Source organism: Grammomys surdaster, unplaced genomic scaffold (assembly GCF_004785775.1).
Source record: "Grammomys surdaster isolate TR1022 unplaced genomic scaffold, NIH_TR_1.0 139, whole genome shotgun sequence".
Taxonomy (NCBI): Eukaryota; Metazoa; Chordata; class Mammalia; order Rodentia; family Muridae; genus Grammomys; species Grammomys surdaster.
In genome coordinates this window covers 10,013,557-10,035,020 of record NW_021604597.1, presented here as the reverse complement: position 1 = coordinate 10,035,020, position 21,464 = coordinate 10,013,557, and the positions used below count along the sequence as shown (strand labels likewise).

The following is a 21,464-nucleotide window of genomic DNA, read 5'->3' as shown; positions in this document are numbered from 1 at the left end:
CTACTGGTGACTGTCTTCACATTTTTGGGCTTGGGAGCTGCTCTTAGATCACACACGCTTTTCTGTGTTTGTGCCTTTATTGTTTCTATCAAAACATCATAATGACACTTTTATTGCTTTGACAGTCCACCAAGATGACTCAGGATTATCTGCTTATTTTAATATTCTTAACTGTATTATTTCTGAAAAGGTCTTCCTTTCCAAATAGGGTAATGGTGTAGTTTCCAAAGCCTACGTGAATATCTGTTTTATTTTCATTTTCTTTTATGGAAGGGGAGACGTTCCACAATGCATTCTCTGTGCTAACATCCATTTCACACAGTGAATTCACTCACCTTATCCTAACATCTAGCAAAATCTCAACACATTACAAGTTAACTCAATTTATATTCACATGTAAATATCAAAAGCTCAAAAATACCAAATACCATTAACTCCATCAAAAAATAATTATGTTCTCATTATGACTCATCCTAGATCAAAATTTCTTTCCATCTCTGAACTTTTGAAAACTAGAGGACTGAAGTGTTCCAGTGAAATCAAACTGAGAACTTATGAATCCTAACAGTGAGGAAGTACACAACTATGGCTCAGCACAGTGTGCACCATCAGGAGTCTAAAGAAAGGTAATACTTGCCATTCAATATTCAGTTCTTGCATGTCCACAATGAAATCCCTTGAATGTTCATCAAAAGTTTATTAACTGGAATTATTTGGCAGAATAGAGAATGGTCAGAGACATCCTTGGGGTACAATGTGGAGAAGGGACAGTAGTTAAGATACCCTGGAAAGTGACAACTGATAAGTTAAAACTGCAAGCTATAGAAATGTTATAACTCTGTTTTTTGAAAAAAGATTAAAAGGCCTGGAATAAAACTCAAAATATTAACCTTAAATATCAGTAGTCTAAATTGCCCCCAATTCTTTTCAGAACTTCCTTGGTTGTCTTTTACTAAGAATAATTATTAATGATGTGTTTACATGCTCAAATATTTCTGCCAGAAATATGTATTTGAAGGTATAAAGGGAATGCCAAAATTCAATTTACACTCTTCACATATTTCTAATTTTCTAAGAAATTGGAGAGAAATACTGTTTCTAGTAGTCATAGGCATCACTTAACAAAATTGTATCATACAGTACAGAAAATTACTTTCGCATTCTTCTCTGGTTTTTTTATAATGACTTTTCTCAGATATATCCAAAATTAGGTTCTTAATAGTATTTTTATATAAATAGTCAAATCAAGGTTTAATACCAACTACCAGGCATTTTTGATAGGATTTGAGGGCTTAGAGATATAGTTCAGTGACTAAGAGCACTGGATGTTTTTTGCAAGGGACATAGATTCAATTCTCAGCACTACACGGTAGTGTACAATCACTCATAACTCCTGTTCTAGGATATCCAGTGCAGCCTTCTGGCCTTTGTGAGCACTGAGCATGCAAGTGGTGTATGCTGATGCATGCAGGCTAAATGTCATTACAATAAAATAAAAGAAAACATGATTTGAAGGCTAGATGTTTAGTTTGGTCATGTAGCCTATTGGGAAGATAGACCTTGGTTCAATCTTTAGTGTGTGCACACATACATATACACATGAACATACACAAATGCACAGACACTTACATATACACAAGACACATAAGTGTTCACAGTCACATGTACATGTGCGTGTACACACATACACATGAGCAACCACACATGCATACAACACGTACACATGTACACAGGCATATATGCACATGCATATGGTTAAGTACACAAAAATACACACATAGGTACATGTATACATACACACATGTATACAATATACTCACACACTCAAAAACACACACATTTGTGCACACACGTATACAAATATTCAAACACACACATGTACATGCACACATACATTCACAGCTATACACATGATCAAACATATGTACACAATGGCATGCACATACATATACATATGTGCGCACATGTACACACATTCACATTCTCATGCATGCTTGCACACAGGCCCACATATACACATGAACATGTATACATAGACATGGTCTCTCTCTCTCTCTCTCTCTCTCTCTCTCTCTCTCTCACACACACACACACACACACACACACACACACGTACATACTCATGGACTTACTTATGTACTTGTACACACTTATGTAAATGCTTACACACAAATGTGTACAGACATATACCTGTGCACACACTCATATACACATCCATGTGAGTGCAAACACTCATATACATATCTATGTGAGCACACATACACAAATATATATACACTCACACCCATACACAAATAGTTGCAGCATTAAAAATGCCTTAGAAGATTACTTTTGGACCAAGGAACTTAGTTCCAAATTCGCTTAGTTTATGTTTAATTCAACGAAGGGGTATGTGTATCAATCATAGTTTGTATCTTTGCTAATTTGAAAAGATAACCATGTGATAGTAACAGTCAACAATAAGACTAGAGTCTAGAATAAAGTCTATCTTAAATATAGCAAAGAAGTCTAAAATGTGAGAGGCCAAAAGGGTGGAAGGCTGAAGGTCAGATTTTCTAAAGTCATCATGTGTTTGTCTGTACCAAGACCAAGCTCTCCAGAGGTAAAACTTCCCTCTGTGGAAAACTTGTCAGACTGAAACAAGAGTCTGGTTCAAATGAGAACCAAGGCAACCAAAGCTCAGTTTTCTGCTGTGTCTGTAAAAGCCAAAGTCAAGCAGGGTCCTCTTGAGGAGGAGACCATGCTGACAGAAAGAAAAGGAAAGGACAGGCCATGGACTGGAAGGGGGTGACTGCTGGGGACACAAACAGAGGCTTGATACTGACTCTGAGAATGAAGAGTGAAGACAGCCTTGAAGATATTCATCATGCTTTTAAGTTGACCATTTGTGTCCTGTTGCATGTAGAGTTTCCTGAAATGCATGTAGCCTCCGGTCTGCATGTAGGGCATGCCTACGAAAGATACTTTGAAGTGCTGCATATGATTAATATAGCTAGACTGGGCTAATAATAGTAATTATAGTTTTCCTATCACCTCAATTTCAGAAAAAATTGCAGGTGCAGTCCCCTAAATTTGATTTATTTTAAAGCACTTGAGAGTAAGTTTATAAATGTGCAGCCCCCTCCCTTCCTAACATGTTACTATTTTCTCTTAAGCCAGACACTTTTAGTACTTCTATGATGTGAACAAGAACAGGAACTGGACCTTGCTACTCTGTGACTTTTTAGTTGAGTATTGCTTGAAGTCCCAGTACAGTCCTTCAGTTGAATGCAAACCTCACACCCTACTCAATTTCTTAGTTGTAATGACAAGACCCTTAATAGAGACTATACCAGTGGAATGTGTGTGCCATTAGTTGTTGCATTTCTTTTTTCTTTTCTTTTCTTAAGCTTCTGACTTTATTTATATATTTATTTATTTATTTATTTATTTATTTATTTATTTATTTACACTTCAGATTTTATACCCCCATCATCCACCCTCTTGTTCCACATCCCCCCCGGTCCACTCTCCAACTCTTCCACATCCCAGACCTCCTTCCCACCGCCCTGTCTCCATGAGGATGTTCTCACCACCCACCACCCACCCAACCAGACTTCTAAACTCCCTGGGGCCTCCAGTCTCTTGAGGTTTAGGTGATCTTCTCTGACTGAACCCAGACCCGGCAGTCCTCTGCTATATATGTATCGGGGCCTCATATTAGCTGATGTATGCTGCCTGGTTGGTGGTCCAGTGTCTGAGAGATCTTGGGGGTCCAGATTAATTGAGACTGCTGGTCCTCCTACAGGGTGGCCCTCCTCCTCAGTTTCTTCCAGCTTTCCCCTAATTCAATCACAGGAGTCAGCAGATTTTCTCCATTGGTTGGGTACAAATTTCTGCATCTGACTCTTTCAGCTGCTTTGTTGGGTCTTTTGGAGGGCAGTCATGATAGTCTGTCCCTTATTGTGAGTGCCCCATAGACTCAGTAATAGTGTCAGGATTGCTTTACATTCTGGGATCTATCTTTAGAAGCTAGCCTTTTGTGTCACATTTGTTTTGTGTAGTTTCTTTTAAGTTTGAGTTGTCTAGTGTTTCATGACTGGTTTCAGATTGGCTTCGACTGAATTTGAGGAATAAGATTGAAATGACTGCCATCCTATGAGATCAGTTTGTCTTCTCTGAACTCTTCTAGCAATTATAAGACACACAGATTTGTTTGGCTTTGAATATATGTTACCATAATAATTTTGAGACATGTGCACTGATATATGCATATTAACACTTTAATATTTCAATTGTTAAGAAAATCTGTGATCTAAGACAATACTATGCTTTATCAATGCACTGCCGATGAATATGTGAATTCTGTTTAGGTTTAGAATATTCTAATAAAGCTGCCATGAACATGATATGTATCTTTTTTTTCCAAAGGGGAAGGGGTTTATTCAGGAGATAGGGAAGAGGAGAGAGAGAGCAGAGAGGTAAAGGAGTAGAGGCCGGCCATGACCACGTGGAGAGAGGGGGAAGGGAAGGGAGAGGAGACAGAGTGAAGCTAGAGGCAAGAGAGCAAGCAAGAGGATGATATGTATCTTTGATTAGACTTATCTTTATAAATTTATTGGGCAAATATAGAGGAGTTAAAGGGTATGTGCTACTAACAATATTTGCTCAAATTATTGTCAAAGTAACTGGGCCATTTCATGTTGCTCTGAGAGGTATGGATGAGTTCTCCCTGGTACTTGAATGTAGAAGATGTTGAAAATGTTAAGGCATTCCAGTGGGATATTACTGGGTGTCATTTTAGCATTCAATACAAACTAACAGCAATTATCAAATAGCTTTGCCTTTTTGTATATACTCTTTTTACCATCCCTATATATTTTTCTTATGAAAAGGGTATTTCTCTGACTATTTTGCCTTTCGTTGGGACTCTTTTCCTCCTATTGGGTTACTTTGTCTGTCTCAATATGAGGTCTTCTGCCTTGTCTTATTGTGACTTCTATTGTCAAGCTTGGTTTTGTCTCTTGGAAGCTTGATCTTTTGTGAAGGGAAATGGGGGGTGGGACTTGAGGAGAAGAGATGTGGGAGAGTTAGCTGGGAGGAGTGGATAGATATCAAACCATGGTCAATATATATTGAATGACAGAAAATTTATTTTCAATAAAAAAATAAATAAAAAAAGATTTTTTTAAAGCTAATTTGGGTTACTTATTAAGTTCTAAGAGGTTCATTCTCCACTTGAAATATAAGTTCTTTTAAAAAAATTGAAGACCATTTTTTTGGGGGGGGGTTAAAGTATAGCCTTTAAAATATACTTTAGAGAACTAATACTCTTTTTTAAAAATAAATGTACTTGTTGTGCAAATGGAAATATTCTAAGGCCCTGACCTTGGCTTAACTCTGGAACTAGATTTCACAGTCACCTGCACCCTGCCCCCTACCCCATGGCTCAGCTAAACCTGCTGTACTTTTTCACTTCTATGTCCTGTTCACATTATACAAACTGCTCTCCTGGATTGACGTGCTGCTGTCTCTGGCACTCAGGGGTAGCCATTTTGTGTCTTGGCTAGATAAATTTCTCAAGGAAGACCTTGGTTTGTGTGTGAGTCTCTTGTAACTCTCTGTCTTAGTTAGGGTTTCCATGGCAGTGAAGAGATACTATAACCATGGCAATTCTTGCAAAAGAAAATATTTAATGGCAGCTGGCTTACAGTCTCAGAGCTTTATTCCATTATCGTCATGGCAGGAAGCAAGTCAGCATGCAGGCAGACATGGTGCTGGAGGAGCTGAGAGTTCTACATATTGATCCACAGGCAGCAGAAGGGGACTGTCTCCCTGGGCAAGGGTTGAGCATATAGAAGACTTCAAAGCCTGCCTCCACAGTGACACATTTCCTTCAACAGGGCCACACCTGCTTTAACAAAGCCACATCTCCTAACAATGTCACTCTTTATGGGCCTAAGGGGGCCAATAGCATACAAACTATCACACTCTTACTCTTCTGAAATGCCAGGGACATGAATATGCCATACCCTCATGTAGAGGTCAGAGGACAACTTGAAGGAGTCAGCTCTCTCTTTCTACTATGTGGACACTAGGAATACAACTCAGCTCATCTGGCTTGAGAACAGGTCTCTAGATCTGCTGAGCCATCTTTCTGGCTTCAGATTACTATGACTTAAATTTAAAACAACATTAACTAAACTTGCTGAGTTTATTCTGTTTCCTTGTAGTGATTTTGTAAACTTTGAGCCTACATTTACCTCCATGTTGTGTAGTAGATTCCTTCAGATTAAAACATGCCACCTGACCTAGAAACACTTTAAGCCAGTAGAAAGTAAACAACTCAAAATAACTTCAGAAAGTCTCCCAAACTCATCAGATTCACTATACCTCTGAGTCCCCAAGATTATATAAATAACAACAGACCAGTGAGAGTCACTCTTAGACAAACCAAGTATTAAAAAACGATTCTGAGCTGCCTGGAAGAAGCAGAGACCATAGGAATTTCCCAGAAGAGGTTTAGACCAAGTGAGTCACCTGAAAAGAACACTGTCCAACCTGTTGAGCTGCTTGAAGGTTGAGCAGTGTGTTCCAGGTCCACAGCTTTTGTGAACTGGAACTCATGCTGGGATGGATTTTGGCCATTCAACTGTCTTTGCATTATTTCTGCGCCTATAAGTAACTACTCTCCCATACTCTTGTAAGTAACAATAAAACAAATTGGTTCATCAAGTTGGACTTTGGTAGTATCCTTACTTTAGTTTGTCTAGGACAACCTATCTGAAATAAAAAGATGTGTGTGTGTGTGTGTGTGTGTGTGTGTGTATGTCGAAACTCCCCAGAAAAAGTCTTATCACATAGCACTCTGTGATTAATTTATGTTATATTAATTATAATTGCATTATATAGATATGTATATACATACATATATACAGATATATACACATATGTGTGCAGTGCATATATATGTATATGATAAAGATTTGAGCCCTTTTTCCACATAGCACTTTATTTAAACATTAACTGACCATCAACATGCTTTCTGTTTGGAAGCTCTGTTTTTTTATAGTTGCACAGTATTTTTTTTACAACAAGAAAACTGTCTGGTGTTATTTTAAATATATTTGCTTATTTAATTACTACTTCTTTATGGGGTGAGACTCTGGTGACAGCTGCCATTGATCTTTGGATGAAAACTCTTCTCTCCTGACTAGACCTCCTATGTTCATGTTTGATATGATCTACTATTCTCCTGGAGGAATACCCATTCCCCCTCTTCTAATGAAGCAGTGCAAGGCCTAGCAAAACTGTGCAAAGAACTCTCTTTCCCACATCTTTGAATAAGTGCTTTATCTTCATGTCTTTGGGATTGAATTGTCTTGCAGAAAAAAATAAGGTGGATGAAGAAGAGGAAGTAAGAAATAAGAAAGAGGAATAATGGTATAGAAGAAAAGTAACAACATTTTGTTTTTATCCTAAATAATATTTGAGTTATGGTTGAACTCTACTATTTGTATCCTTAGGGCATGAGAGACCTTATAGTCATAATAATTATAGGTAAATAGGGCATTAATGCTTTGTAACTATGATGATTAATGCTAGTTATTACCTGGACAAAACTTAGAATCAATTGAGAGAGCTCTGAGCTCCTGTGAGGGATTCTTTTCATTACATTTATTGATGAGGGAAGGTCCACAGGAGATCTTGACCTGCACAGAAGTGGAGAAGGTGCATGGACTGTTTGAAAGTGGAGAATGCTAGGTGAACACTACCATACATTCATTCCCTCATCTTTGCTTCTCACTAGGAACATAATATGACAAATTCCTTCAAGTTCCTTCCACTGTGACCTTTCTTGAATGAGGGATTGAACTTGGAAATGTGAGCTAAATAAACCCTTTCTTTCTCTTTCTTTCTTTTTTATTTTGTTTCTTTCTTTTTCCCCTAACTAAATCATTTAGTTGTCCTTAAAGAAATGATTCAAAAACACAACTCTAGACAAATTAGGCTGAAAGCAGCATTTTTCATTTTGTATAACAAAACTGATCCTATAGGGAACATGTTAACAATGCTCATGGTTGGGTCTAGCTGTAGAGATGTGAAAATCATTCGTACAAATTTCATAACCTAAAAGAAAGAAGGAGAAAACAAAAAGCCAAACACAGAACTCCAAACATCTGCAGAGTGACGATCCAGAAATATCCCAGAACCCGTCAGTAAACCAAGGGAAAAGCCCTGAATATGGCCTCGTCATAGAATGTCAACAGTCCTGAGATTGATTGTACCTGCAAGCTGTCTCCACTTCCAGCAGCTTATGGGTGTCCTGTTAGGACTGGGGCAGAGGACTCTTGTGGGATCTGCCTATGTGAACAAGCAGCACAATTAGAAGACTGGTGGTGTTTTTAATTGGAATATTTTATCACAGCAAAGGAAAAGAAACTAAGACAGAAGTGAAGGCATTGCTATCATATTCAGATTTCAAGCCCTTAAGGCTATTTTATTATTATTATTTTTATCTTTTTTATTAAAGAATGTAAGAGTTTTAAAGCTTTGGGTTGGAAAAGCCATTGAATGAGAGATGCTAAACTTAATGGGCTCTTCTAATGGAAACATCGAAGACAGTATTGCTGAGAGAAACGTAGAATGTGGAGATGTAGTTTCTGCGGCTCTGGAGAACAAAGATTCTATCTGGAACTGGGCTTGGATCATTATTTGGCATTTTTATGAAGAATCTGGTTTCATTCTGCAATGTTCCACCATGTCCTGGATAACTTGAATGAAGTTTCATATAAAGATAATAAACTAATCTGTTTGATGATGAAAGGTATATAGATGGGGTTAAAGTTTTATACAAATCATGCAGACAATAAAGCAACTGTAACTTTTAATTAGATTAACGCCATTAAAGACCAACTGGGTGCTCTGCATTAAGGTAACAGGAAAGCAAGTTACTTCTTTAGAGCGAGCACAGGGTTGTTGACAAAATTGATCCAAGTGGGCTAAGCAATATCTTGCTTGAACTGGTAGCAAAATTTGATAGGGTTGTCTACATGGCCTTGGTTTCAAAAGCTTCACAGATGATGAATTGAAGTGGTCCTGGAGAACAGGTGATGCCTGGCAATGTGTGGCCAGGCTGGACATCCTGTGGAGAGGCTAGGAGGTCATGGAGCAAAGTTGTGAAGCCTAAACTGCAGTGGAGGGACCAGTGGAACATTGGAGCTGACAGGACCACAGGCATGCAATAAAGGTAGTTTACAGGCTTAGAGTGGAGCTTGCTTCAGTGTCTACACTGCTGACAGCAGGAAAACTGAAGGGAGGAGCCAGAAGATTACGTTATGAACTCTGGGTAATGAAAATGAAATGATAGATTTTTTTTTCATTCCTTATTGAGTTTTGGCTTTGCTCTAATTTGATCGTTCCTCTGGATTCCAAGATTTCCCCTTTGAGAGTAAGGATGTTTACTCTGTAATATATTGGAAGTATAGAACTTGTTTTTGAGGTAATAGGAGCTCACAAATGAGGGACTTCAGAATTTTAAAGTGTTGCAAACTTAATGAATATGTATACATTTAAATTTGAATTGTGTTTTATATTATGTAAAGAACATGAGATCATTATGAACAAGGGGTAGATGGCTAGGGATTAAAACTCATGTCTTTAGGTATCAAATGGCAGGTACAGAGTTGTGATGGGTAGTGATGATTGTAAATCTGAGAAAGCCTACAGTTATCTGAGAGACAGGCTTCTGAGCATGCCTGTGAAGGAGTGATTGTCTTGAATACATTAATTTATGTGGAATAACTGTCTTATCTGCATCAAAGGATCCTGGACTGCGTGAGAAAGAGAACATGGTGCAAACACCCACTGTTCTTTAGTTCTGACAGCAAACGAAGTGTGACTAGTTCTCTCAAGTTCCTGTTGCTGTGATTTCTCTGCTTTAAAGCACTTTAGTCAGGAACTGTGAGAATAATAAATTCTTCTTGAGACCCAGACCTTGGCTATGTTTTCCAATGGAACACAGTTACCGCAGCCACCTCCGAACACACACCCCACTGGGCTTCTCCCTGCTTTCTACCTTATAGAGTAGTGCGGTTGTAGTTCCGTGGGAGACCCTGGAACATATGGAATTCATGAAGACTCCCAGTATTTGCCATTGCTGCAGGATCCAGCAGTGACACAGAAGATGAAGACAGCGTGGACATTCCTCTGGACCTTTTCTCTTCAGTGGCTTCTGGCAAGAGGAGAGACAATCTTCCCAAGTAGTCTCTCCAGTTTCTGTGGGGTTAACTGTATGAACATAGATACAACGTGTATTCCTCAGAACAAGAGAAAACACTGCAGACACACCTGTCCACACTCATTCATCAACACGTGCTGCAGGCTCCTCCCTGACTTGGCGAGAAAGGATGGCAAAGATATAAATCAGTTCACGCGTTCCTGTCATGGGGGCAAGATTTCAGAAGCTAGCTCTATGGAAACTGAGATGAGTATCAAAAATTTCATGTCAGCCCTAGATTAGAGCTTGTTTTATTCCTGCTCAGCTGGACTCAACCCAACCCTAGGGAGGCGAGTGTCTCCTAAAACTTTCTCCCCAGAATCCATTTTGGCTCACCCATCAGTGAGCCATACCAATGTGACTGCATTGAAAAAGGGGACTTTCTCCTGCTCTCTCTGGACAGATGGTTGGTGTGGGAGAGAACACGGATATACAGCAAACAGTGGAGCAACTTTACAGACACCTTCTTCGCATACCCATGGAATGCTTGTAAACCCCAGAGTGGTCTTTTCAACACTCCTCCCAGCTACTCTGTCAGACTTCAACTAAAATTTTAGCAGATTCCAGATTCTAGTGTTGCACTCAAACAGGCAGCAGAGATGGATCTTCAAGTCAAACTCACAGCTTAACCATATTTTTTCAAACAAAACCATTCCCCAAAATCTGTTCACCCCGGGGGTGAGGAGAAGAGACACATTATTTTCTAATTTTTCTATTAATATTTGCACATGAGATTGCTCAAATGAAGTTTCAAGTTACTAAGATGTCTCCAATGAAATACAGTCATTCCAAGAACTACAGACTAAAGCTACTGTAGAAACAAAGGGTTTTCTTTTTAAATCATTTCTTGGTAGATCTTTCATAATGTGAGATGGTTCTCAATATCATTTGATCTTTTCTCTACTCTTTCTTATTTTAATGTTTTTTTTCAGAAGCTCTAGAATCTTTCTTTCCCCATGTAGTACAAGATGATCACATTCAGTCTAATGAAGAAACTTTCAGAGGTTTTGTTTGTTTTTTAGATTCAAGCAAGTATGAATCTAGTTGTTGGATTTGTTTTTTTCATGATATACTAAAATGTTCTCTTAAAAAATTCCTTTTCCCTTATAATGCTTTTGTCAGGGTATTTTATCAAAGCAACCAGAAAATAATATTATTCACAGTGTATATTTAAGTTAGTTGGCACTTTTTTCTACAAAAGTCAAAGCACCCAGGCTTGTCTCATATTGTTTATTCTTTCTTAATGGGTTTGCTCTAATCATTTTGACTATAGTTTTTAAACCATAAATCAAGATTCATGATGGAGAAAATGTGCTAGAAGTAATGTGTCATAGTCAAGTTCAAGGTTGATTTCCCTATGAATCCTAACAAAATTGTGAGGCCCTTTTCAATGAAGTAAAAATCCATTTATAACTGCTTGGACAAAGAGCTAGAGATTAGCAGTGTGGCCATATTTGTGAATGGAGGCTGATATCTGAACGCATCACATGAATTTATATTCAGTTAAACCTTAGTATCTGAGGGCAGAAGAGATTTGGAAAATTTTTGCAAAATCATAAAGTTTCCTTGAAGTTGAATATAACTTTTTGTTATGCTGTAGATGTATGGGTTCTAAAGAAGTTTAAACACAAGGACAGGATTGAAAAGAAAGCAAAAAAAAAAAAAACCCATCTTAAACATTTTATTTTGCCATTTTTATGTTTAGTATCATAGAAGCATAGTACAAATTACTATTAAATTATTTTAACAATTTCCAAAGCTCCTGAGGAATGATTTTATTTATTTTGGCTTCTGGAATATAACTTCAGTCTGTAAACAATGCCATAAAAATTTAAAGCCAAGGACTATAGAATTCTGAATGAAGAACAATAAGTATGTAAATAGAGGTATTAAGTGTAAATGGATGAGAAAATGAACAAGAATGTTCACACTTTAATGAATACTTTAATACTCAAAAAAATATGTTCCCTTTCACAGAAACTCCCAAGTGTAAAGAACTTGCTTAATTTTACAAAGGCAGACTCATACGTAACTTTTTCTTCAAAAGTAACTTAGACTATGAAAGAAAACCTTTCATTTCCATGGTAGTACAATAAGACTCAAGGCTTTGCGCATTATTAGAAAACATCCTGCCACTGAGCTATGCTCCAAGAAATAACTATTAATTTTCAATAAGATGAATATGAAAGTCTGTACTCTTAGGACTAACAAGCAGTGTGGATTATTTTTACAACTGTTCACTAATTTAGTTGGTCATTTACTTACAGATAACATAGATATCACATTAATTAATTAAAAAATCTTTATATTTCAGATGTATTTTATGACATATAGTTATGATATATGGATTTAAACAATGACCAATAATTCTCAGAGGGGAATTTGCTTACAGTCAGTCCATGACTTTGTCATCCATATCTCACTGACCATCAGTACACCAGGAATTGGACATGACTACTCAGTGAGACCAGTTGATGTACTGACTTACTTTATAACGTGATTTTTAAAAATTTGTTTTAAGGAGAGGAATTTTATAAACTTTCAAAATTCACATTTTTTTGTGTGTTTAAAAGTATATCAAATTTTTCCATTATAGTGGTATTTAATATGTAAATTGCATTACTATGCATAAAATAAAGTGTTATATGATTTCTTAAAATCATGGTCATGGGAAATCAATCATAAAATAATTGAGGTTAGACTATTAGAACATACTTATCGTAAAGAAGTTCTTAATGTGGATTATTGGCGAAGGGCTGGGGGAGTATGACATCAAACAAATCTTTTCGTACTCATTTTATATCTTTATATCACTTCAATCACTGTTATCTCAGAGTTTAATTTCCCAGAACCTCAATTTTCTTAACATTAAAAAAATAAGTAAATAATCCTTCTCTTTTCCACATATACACACTACAAAAATGCATACTTATATATACACACATGCACACATCTCCCCTTCACATACACACTACATATATACACACTTATATATACATGTATGCATACACACATGCACACATACATACATACATACACATGTGTCACAGTTAATATTATAATCTCTTTGCTATTATTCGCACACTAACAAATTGTTAATGCTTAGGGAACTCTTAAGTAAGATTTCAGTGGAAGACTTTTTGGGAGAAATCTGTAACATTGATCTGAAGAAAGAGAGAGGAAATCCAGACAAAGAGACATTTCTGATGAAAAGGGGCAAAAAGAGAGCATTCAGGGTTTCACAATCTTGGTAGCGGTCTATTTACAGAGAATAAAAAACGTCTCACAGATGAAGGCTGAAAAGTAGTTATTAGAAAGTTTATAAATGCTAACTAGCATATGATATGCTGGTTATTTTATTATTCATGAAGGGTCATTAAAATATCTTTACTTGATAAAAATGTCAAGTGGACTTCTGATTAAATAGCAGATGTGACTATTACTTTGTGGAAGTGAAAGAAAAAGTCAGAACCTAAAAGTATATGTGTAGGTATACTTAAGTCTTTGTATAACACACATCTAAATATGTTGTCCCAAAGAGGGTATTTCTTGATGGAAACAAAAGAATACTACAAAACAACAGAGATAAAGGCTCCTGACAGGAAGAAAAGCCCACAGAGCACAGTTCTGCAGTGGCTGGTGGGGGAGAAGGGTAACTGATGGGAATTCCAAAGCAGAAAGAACTTCCATATGTTACACCGTGAGGCTCAGGGTAGTGGTGTGGCACCATCTTAAAAGCGAACCTATTTTGCATTTTGCAGAGAGATACTATTATAACAAAATTATGGTTTCCCATTTATCTGACAAATATTCTGAACATACTTATGACTTGTGAGCTATCTTTAGTTATACTTTAAAGTTTATTATGATTCTTACATTAAACTTCCCATAATTAGAAGATGCTGAACTGTATAAACAGAGATAGGAAACTTGGTAGTATCATGTGTCATAACTCACTGTTCCAGATTGTGAATGAGACCTGTGACCCAGATTGAACTATGACCCAGAACAAACCTTTCTCCCTTAAGTTGTTCTTGCCAGGTTATTTTATCAGAGAAATAGGACAAGAAACTAAGATACTAATACACCTTTGTATAATCCCAATTGAGAATTCTTTTTTTAATAATTTATTTAGTTTTTTCAAATGGTAATTCATTCACACGGGGTTATAAACACAGAAAGGCAGGACGTGGGGAAGGGGATGACACCAGAGCATGGGTGTTCAGGGGGAATACAGGTATGTTTCAGAACAGGGTATCGGCTGGGTGTAGGTTCAGGGGACAGATCACTATGACTCTGCCTATGATTCACTTGTCCTTATCTAAGTTGGTATTGTCTGCCAGTGCTACCTATTTATAAGGTCTATGACTACTCAGGCTGGTAAATTTCCATTAAAAATGCCTGTTTACAATAGCTTATAGCCATCTGTTCTTTAACAAACAGAATAGTATGCCTGATATTATCCTAAAATTTGCTAATATAAAATTATTCATTCCTAGTGTTTCATTATTTAAAAAGAGCATTTAATTCTCAGTATTTCTCTCAATGAGCCTTTGTAAGGAGGCTTGATGGAATACTCTAACCACACTTTTGGTGTCTGGACTCCAAGATAGTATATCAAAAAGGAAAACTATGAGCTTTGTTGGCACCTGTAAAGAGCAACTTCCTTTAAAAGAAAATTGGTTCTGTATTCCAATTTTGGAATGCTCTTCTGAGTTCTTTTAAGTCAACCTAATTTATGGGTAAACTTATCATGGTTACTTCAGTATGTAGTTAATTCATCTAAACAGCTTTGGATTCCCTCTCAGATTTACATATTATTCAAAGATGGTATAAAACATATTCTCTCTTAGAAGAGGTATGGCCCTTGGCTTCTCTGACTGTTAGCTTTTTAAAATGAGAGTCCTTGCTACCTTTAAACTGGAAAAGAAATGTGTTTAATAACAAAACATAATGCTTAAATGGGATTTCAGCAGAGTCCAAGGAAGAAAAAAAAATAAAGCAGAATAACAACTTGCTTATTTATCTATTGGCTTTTTGACTTCTTGCAACACACATCACTTCTACTTCCTTGGGAAGGATTTCATGTTTGACATGGGCCTTTCATATTGTAGATACAGTTCAGCTGCTTAGTAATGAAGACATCATCTGAGAAATGCATCATTCTACAAATTCATGGTGTAGATGCCATCATTTTATGTGCTGTAGTTTCATACAGCTAGCTTCACAGTAGGAATGCTCACACAACATCAAAAATATTATGTGACTAATGCATTGTACCACAATACCAAGTTAGCAATCACATCCACACAACAAGAATTTATTCGTTGTATTGTAATTTTGGGGGGAAAATTCTGTTGAAGATCAAACTCAAGACCTTGGACAATACTTGACAAATATTGTACCATTGAACATCTTAGCTCTCAGATGCATAATCATATGGTGCAACTTCTGTCTACATGGCTATGTTTTTTCATTAACCAAACTGTCAACATGTGGTATACATAATTGGACTGTAAGACGGTTAGATGGAAAATGTGGACTGGAATTAGGCTGAGATTTTAAAACATTTCGAGGAGTCTAAAACATCTTTAATATCTCACTGATCAATAACAATTACCTGATTTTTCCTGTAATATGCTGAACCGTGGCCCAGTATTTTGAACTAGCATAATTACTTCTTTGTACTCAAGTATAAGATTGTCCCCATAGAAACGTTCAGTGTCATAGTAAGAGTGCCTACTGAGGCCTGGTAAATCTAAGATGACCTCAGGCTCACTCATTGAGTGAATGAATAGTATGAATATCCTGCTGTTGGCAAGAAGGATAACATCAGGCATAGCATGAAATTCAACAGCAGAAATTTTGGCATGTTATAACATGGCCAGTCAGTCTTTCCTAGCTCCATACTTGGTGAAAATTTCTTGTGATGTGAGTAGTCATAATTTGCTCTTGAGTATCACAATGAGCAAAATGTAAAATCTCATTGTGTTTGTATGTGCAAATTAGAGGAGGAGAATATCTGAAGATTACATCTTCATACAATTTTAATTTATTCCTATTTTTAACCAGCTCAATAATCTTCCTTTCAACTCACAAAACTGATTGTCAACTTAGACAGCTTCTGTCATACTCATTTCTTTTAAAAATGTCTCTTTTCTGATGATGTCACCTGTTTTTCCCGTGTTTCCTTCTAGAAATCAACATGACCCAGACTATACTATATTTAGTAGTGGACTACTTGGGAAGCTTCCAGTCTCTCCATTCACAATTCAGTTGAGTCTTTCCATCCTTTCTGGGTAGCTCCATATTAAAAAGAAATGCATGTGGCTTATGATATATTCAAAGCTAAATTCAGTGTCCTTTCTTTATCACCTTTATCTTTTATGCTCCTCTACCCACACCCCTTTCCCCAGGGAGGCACCTGGCATTCTGATTCCATCTTGTAGACACTCGTGATATTTCATTTGTCTTTCTTACTAGGTCTTCCCAACTCAATTCAGATTAGTTTATGACTAGCACACTCCTACTCAGGGTTGTCACTTACATAACCTTTTCAGACAAAAACCAAGGAGATTGATGCTCCCAAATTGATATTTTCAGTGTTTAATCCACTAAAATAGTTCTTTGAACAAATCCAGTGCTCATACAGCTGCTGTCTTTCAAGTTTTTAGACAGGCATTGAGGCTTTGAGATACCCACTCTCTCTCCTCTATGACTGGCATCTATGTCTTGTGTTCTTAAAAGATCCAGAGAAGCAAACAGGTTCTGTACAAGATGCTGTCGATTTCCTTCTGAGCTGCAGCATTAACAGAGATTTTTTCCTTTATAAGTGGGGATTGGTGCAATGTAAAAACACCTTTGGCATAACTGAATAGTATAACTAAAAATTTTAAACTGAGAAATTGCTGCATTATGATACTTGGTTTTTAATATGGTTTTCAACTTGAATCATCTGTGACTTCAAGAAAAATAAAAGCCTACATTGTTTCCTCATAAACTGCCTGATACTTGACCAGTTGGTCTGAGAATTTAAGATAGGGATTACTTGCGGAAATAATTCAATGTTTCTAAAATAACATATGTGAAGTCATAATTAAGACTGATTCCTTTAAAGGCTCTAAAGGTTCTTAAATGCAAATATGTTGAACAGAATGAATTTTATTTATTGTTTAATGGAATAAATAATTAAACATTAATAAAATAGAATAAGAATCTAGTATCACATCTAGACTAAGCATAGAAATTAATTTCTTCAGTTTCTTTTACTTCTTTGTCCTCAAATGGTTCCTGCTTTAACCATAACTGTAAAACTCAAACTAAATCTTAAAATTTCATTTTTATATAATTGTTTTCCTAATCAAGAATGACAACTGCCCTGAAACCTGAACTTTCTACTTGAAGTTCATTTCATTATTCTAGAAAAAAGTTTTGCTACCATTCAGTTTCAGCAATGAATTACCTCTGTGAAAAGTCATCAACATATCTAAGGTCATCAAAAGTCATTTTTCCCTCATGTAAACATCCGTAGATGTTAGGTTATAAGAAACTAGAATCAAATCAAATCTTATTCATGATTCATCTGAAAGCATCAAGAAGTATGGTAGAAACTTTGAAGAAGTAGAAATATAATTAAAATTATATTTCCTTTTAATTTTATTACTAAATTTAGTGATAGAGTATACCATGCACATGCAGGAGAGATGATGTGTCTGATGATGTATATGTTGGGTGCCATTAGAGAAGTTTTGATGATAAAGTTATATTCAGGAAACAACGTGTCTAATTAATTAGTATTGTGAATATAGTGTTAAGGCCTAAATTGCTACAAAAATGCATAGTGTTTTTTGATTATATATATATTTTTATTCGATATTTTATTCGCATTTCAGATGTTATCCCCTTACCTCATTTCCCCCACTCCTGCCCAGGAACCCCCTATCTCATCCCCCCTCCTCCTGTTTCTATGAGGATGTGTCCCCACCTACCCTCCCACTTCCACCTCCCCACCCTCGAATTCCAGCCGTCAAGGGACTAAGGATCTCCTCTCCCACCAATACCTGACAGGACCATCCTCCCTTGCATATACAGCTAGAGTTATGGGTCCCTCCCTAAGTGCCCCCAGCTGGTGCTTTAGACCCTGGAGAGTCTGGTTGGTTGGTATTGTTGCTCTCCTCATGGAGTCACAAACCCTTTCAGCTCCTTCAGTCTTCACTCTAACTCCTCCATTGGGAACCCCATGATCAGTTCAATGGTTAGCTGTGAGCATCTGCCTCTGAATACCTAAGACACTTGCAGACCTCTAAGAAGACAGCTATGTCAGGCTCCTGTCAGCATACACTTCCTGACATCTACATCAGAGTCTACATTTGTTGACTGCACATGGGATGGATACCCAGGTAGAATGGTCTCCAGACAGCCCCTCCTTCAGTTTCTGTCCTATATTTTGTCTCCATATTTTTTTCCCTTGAGTATTTTGTTACTCCTTCTAAAAAGGATGGAAGCACCCCCACTTGGTCTTCATTCTTTGTAAGCTTTATGTGGTCTGTGAGTTGAATCTTGGGTATTTCAAGCTTCTAGGCTAAAATCCAATAATCGGTGAGTGAATACCATGTGTGTTCTTTTGTGATTGGGTTACCTCACTCAGGATGGTATTTTCTAGTTCCATCCATTTACCTAAGAATTTCTCGAATCCTTGTTTTTATATAGCTGACTAATAATACTCCATTGTGTAAATGTACCAAATTTTTTGTATCCATTCCTCTGTTGAAGGACATCTGGGTTCTTTCTAGCTTCTGGCTATTATAAATAAAGCTGCTATGAACATAGTGGAGCATATGTCCTTATTATATGTTAGAGCATCTTCTGGGTATATGCACAGGAGTGGTATAGTTGGATCCTCAGGTAATGATATGTCCAATTTTCTGAGGAAACACCAGACTGATTTTCAGAGTGGTTGTACCATCTTATAATCCTACCAACAATGGAGGAGTATTCCTCTTTCTCTACATCCTCACCAGCATCTACTATCACCTGCATTTTTTATCTTAGCCCTTCTGACTGGTGTGAGGTGGAATCTCAGGGTTGTTTTGATTTGCATTTCCCTGATGACTAAGGATGCTGAACATTTCTTTAGGTGCTTCTTGGCCATTCGCATTTTCTCAGTTGAGAATTCTTTGTTTTGTTCTGTACTCCATTTAGTTATTTCGTTGTCTGGAGTCTAATTTCTTGAGTTCTTTGTATATATTGGATGTTAGTCCTCTACTGGATGTCATGATTCCTCAGTTGAGAATTCTTTGTTTTGTTCTATACTTCATTTTTTAATAAGGTTATTTGGTTGTCTGGAGTCTAATTTCTAGAGTTCTTTGTATATATTGGATACTAGTCCTCTATTGGATGTGGGATTGGTAAAGATCTTTTCCCAATCTGTTGGTTGCCATTTTGTCCTATTGACAGTGTCCTTTGCCTTACAGAAACTTTGCAATTTTATGAAGTCCCATTTGTCAATTCTTGATCTTAGAGCATAAGCCATTGGTGTTCTGTTCAGGAACTTTTCCCCTGTGCCTAGGTATTCGAGGATCTTCCCCACCTTCTTTTCTATTAGCTTCAGTGTATCTGGTTTTATGTAGATGTCCTTTATCCACTTGGACTTCAGCTTGTACATAGAGATAAGAATGGATCGATTTGCATTCTTCTACTTGTTGTCCTCCAGTTGAACCAGCACCATTTGTTGAAAATGCTGTTCTTTTTCCACTGAATGATTTTAGCTCCTTTGTCAAAGATCGAATGATCATAGGTGTGTGGGTTCATTTCTGGGTCTTCAATTCTATTCCACTGGTCTTCCTGCCTGTCTCTGTATCAATACCATGCAGTTTTTTTTTTTTATCACTATTGCTCTGTAGTACAGCTTGAGGTCAGGAATGGTGATTCCTCCAGAAGTTCTTTTATTGTTGAGAATATTTTTTTTGCTATCCTGGGATTTTTGTTATTCCAAATGAATTTGAGAATTTCTGTTTCTAACTCTTTGAAGAATTGAGTTGGAATTTTAATGGGGATTGCATTGACTCTGTAGATTGCTTTTGGCAAGACAGCCATTTTTACTACATTAATCCTGCCAATCCATGAGCATGGGAGATCTTTCCAACTTCTGAGATCTTCCATTGGCTACTGGTTTGCTGTATATTGCTTTTACTATGTTTAGGTATGATCCTTGAATTCTTGATCTTCCCAAGATTTTTACTATGAAGGGATGCTGAATTTTGTCAAATGCTTTCTCAGCATCTAGTGAGATGATCATGTGGTTTTTTTCCCTTTGAGTTTGTTTATATAGTGGATTACATTGATGAATTTCTGTATATTGAACCATCCCTGCATTCCTGGGGATGAATAACTTTGATCACATTTTACTTGAGTTATACTCTTCAAAGAACTAGACAAACTAGAATTAATTACTAAGTCAGTCTATTAAAATTTAGTTTTAATTCTAAAATTAAAACTCTCGGTTTTGAGGAAAGCAAAGTGAGTCGAGAAGACTTAAACCTTTATTTTAATGTAGATTTCTTGCTTTTCAAAGGAACAATAAGACTAAGACATTCACATAGCAATGAAATACAAAACTATTTTCATATACATGCAGATAGGCAGATGGATAGATAGGGACACAGAATGTCTCAAGCCTAGAACTCATAAGATTTTAAAAGTACAAATAGACTGATGATTTGGGGACAAAATGATTAATAAATACTGCTTTTCTTTTTTCTTTAAATATACATAAAATTACTTAATATTCTAAACATCAAAGAATGCTTACATCTAATATTCATTTAAAATACTTTTGTAGGCTTAATTTGGGGATTTAATGATAAAAAATCTTGTAGCACATTTTATTTATCTCTGTATTTTTTTAGTGTAATGCCATGGCATACATAAAGATAACGAATATGTGTTAAAGAAGAATTATATTTTATGAGAAGAAACATTTGTTTTTGCACACTGAGAGCTTCTTTTAGGGGAGCTTATGTTAAAATTATTCATATATATTCCCTCTACATAGTTTGGATGAATTCAGGCAACTGTAGCTCCATCAGAGATAAGACTGTAGTCACATACATGACCACTAATGAAGAGTGTACAAATTGACAGTCCTTAGAAGCATATGATAAAACTTCAGCCTTAGGTCAGTAAATCATGTGTTTTGTTGGTAAGC

At 36.6% G+C, this 21,464-nt stretch overlaps 1 pseudogene; it reads left to right on the top strand.

The window, feature by feature from the left end:
* The first annotated feature begins 585 nt into the window (after positions 1-585).
* LOC114618002 lies at positions 586-10,815 on the top strand (annotated as a pseudogene).
* The last annotated feature ends 10,649 nt before the right edge of the window (positions 10,816-21,464 follow it).